The following is a 2,829-nucleotide window of genomic DNA, read 5'->3' as shown; positions in this document are numbered from 1 at the left end:
TCCCAAATTTGGAAGAAGAAAAAACAAGAATGTTGCTTTACCTTTTCAGCCAAATTCTTGTTATGAATTGTTTTTGGATATGTAGGAGTGGGTGTGTAGTTTGTCTATAACCGCATATTATCCCACATATCCTCCCTTCTACTGCCTTCTCGTTGTCCTAAAAAAATCTGCTTGTTTCTTTCCATCCAAATGACCCAAAAAATAGCTAAAACTACACATCCCCATAAGACCTTGATTTTCTTCCCTTTTCATGATAATTTATGTTCCTCTACCACAAGAGAATAACAATGCCTAGTAAAACCCAACTCATACCGAACTCCTTAAACAATTCAACTAGAGATTTAAAGCCACCAGACAATGAACAAACAGATGGTCAATAGACTCTGAACTTTTCTTGCATAAAATGCACCAATCAGGTCGTAGACATGATTAAACAATAAAGACGAAAGAGAATCGCCTTGTCTAAGTCTTCTTGACATTTCAAACTTACCCCTTGGTCGACCATTTATTATGATAGAAAAGTTTGTAGATTTCAAGCAGCCCAATATCCATGTTCTCCACCTATCACCAAACCCTTTTCTTTCCAACACATTAACTAAGAAATGCCAATCAATGTGATCATATGCTTTTCAAAATTAATTTTGAACACAAGACCTTCCTCTTTTTCACCCCTGTTTCCTCAACCACTTTGTTGGCCACTAGAATTGTATCAAGAATCTGCCTTCCTTTCACAAAAGCGCCTTGAGCTTATGAGCTTGTGCCATTAATTACCTCCTTTAGTCTAGAGGCCAACACTTTTGGCAAAATCTTGTATAAACTCGTTGTCAAGCTTATACGCCTATAATCAGCAACACTAAATTGATTTTGCTTTCTTTGGTACGAGAAAGATGCACGCTTCATTTGTGACTGCTTGATGACACCTCTGCTATGAAATTCGTTGAAAACCCTCACAATATCTGATTTTACCACCTCCCAATGTTGCTAAAATAATTCCACAGTAAAACGATCAGGACCTGTTGATTTATCACCCCCACAATCGAACATTGCCTTTTTTATTTCCTCTTCTTCAAAAGCCCTCTCCAGCCATGTTCCTTCCCCTTCCCTAATTGGACTCTAATCAATGCCTTCTAAACCCTACCTCACCTCCGAATTTTTGGAATAAAGATTTCGAAGAATTGAATCAATTCTTGTTCGATGACTTCAATATCTTCCACATTTCCTCCCCCTTCCAGCTTCAATTTATCAATAAAATTCATTTTCCTTCTCCTATATGCAATTTTAGAAACAAATTAGAGTCACTATCTCCTCTTTGAGCCCGTTCACTTATAACCTAGTTGCTCCAAGATTACACAAATGGTAGATAAACATAATGGTAAGCAGAGATTTATAAACAACAAACAACAACAAAGCCTTTTCCCACTAAGTGGGGTCGGCTATATGAATCCTAGAACGCCATTGTGCTAGGTTCTGTGTCATGTCCTCCGTTAGATCCAGGTACTCTAAGTCTTTTCTTAGAGTCTCTTCCAAAGTTTTCTTAGGTCTTCCTCTACCCCTTCGGCACTGAACCTCTGTCCCATAGTCGCATCTTCTATCCGTAGCGTAGAGATTTATAAACTAGATATAATATTATTCATGAACTAGAACCAAATTAGAAGTTAAAACTCCAACCATTTGAACTAAGTTGTTTTAACATAGCAAAGAAGCAACTATATATAATCAACCTAAAACAAAAACAAAAACAATATATAATCGAATACACCCCCATTAACTAAGTCAACCTAAAACAAACTCCATTAACTAAATCAACCTAAAACAGAAAACCAATACAAATTGACAGAGACAGAGAAACACGCATTCACCCACACATACATAATCGAATACACACATGTACAATATATAATTAGATGATGTTTAATAGAATTACGCTTACTATAAGAAAAATGTATACCTTTTACTGATGTTTAATAGGTCCAAAGTAACAGTTTCATCATTTTGGTCTGCAATATTAAGATATAAACTTCCTATTCAATATAGAGTATAATTATGGATTTTCATTGTTTTCTTTTAATTTGCTTCTTCTTCCCCCGAATCTCTTAATTGATAACTGGCACTATGGATTTTAATTATTTTCTTTTATTAAGACTAATCCTCATAAGCTATTCCTTCTTTTACTTAGTAAAATTGTCCCTACTGTACTGCAATTCAGATACAACATCACTAATCCCCTTTTGGTATCTTGGGGATTCAAGTGAACCCGTGATTCCAATTTGAAAGAGGATTTGTTTGGGGCAAATTTTACTGCACGTAGGACCTTCAGATCCAAATCCAATCAACAAATTATAAATCAATTAATCAATATTATACAGATTCAAAGAAGAGTAAATAGATGTGAAAGAACCCAGCAACCCAAAAATTCAAAACCAAAAATAAAACCAACCTAGATAGATGGAGTCGCGAGAAAGGAGCGGCCGAAGCTCGACGGCAAGTGTGGTCTGAGTGAGTGGCAACGGCGGAGAGAGGGGGAGAACCGAGCTAGGGTTTCTTTGAGTTTTCTTCTTTTTTTCAATGTTATTGGAGCCGATTGAGAAATTTGTAAAAATAGCTAAAATTTACACTATAAATTGAATTTTAGACAATCATTATAGTATTCACTAAAAAATATGCACGCGTGTTGCTGTGCTACTTGAATGCATCACCTTGAGCTGCATGAATAAGACATATTTTACCAGAATAAATTCGACACAATCATGAATAAACAGAGGGATAAATGAGTGAATGAGATTGGTAAGATATGCAGCTTCGTTTTTATATACATTCAACTTAGCTGAC

At 35.7% G+C, this 2,829-nt stretch overlaps 1 long non-coding RNA gene across 1 annotated transcript; it reads right to left on the bottom strand.

Annotated features, from left to right (window-relative positions):
* Window positions 1–1,238: 1,238 nt before the first annotated feature.
* Window positions 1,239–2,589, bottom strand: LOC126600282 (uncharacterized). Its single transcript, XR_007615407.1, has 2 exons — window positions 2,438–2,589; window positions 1,239–1,585 (listed from the first exon to the last, which is right to left on the bottom strand). It is a non-coding gene; the product is annotated as an uncharacterized LOC126600282 (long non-coding RNA).
* Between the last annotated feature and the right edge of the window lie 240 nt (window positions 2,590–2,829).

This window comes from Malus sylvestris, chromosome 14 (assembly GCF_916048215.2).
Source record: "Malus sylvestris chromosome 14, drMalSylv7.2, whole genome shotgun sequence".
Taxonomy (NCBI): domain Eukaryota; kingdom Viridiplantae; phylum Streptophyta; class Magnoliopsida; order Rosales; family Rosaceae; genus Malus; species Malus sylvestris.
Note: the sequence above shows the minus strand (reverse complement) of the source record. Positions and strands in the feature narration are given on the sequence as shown.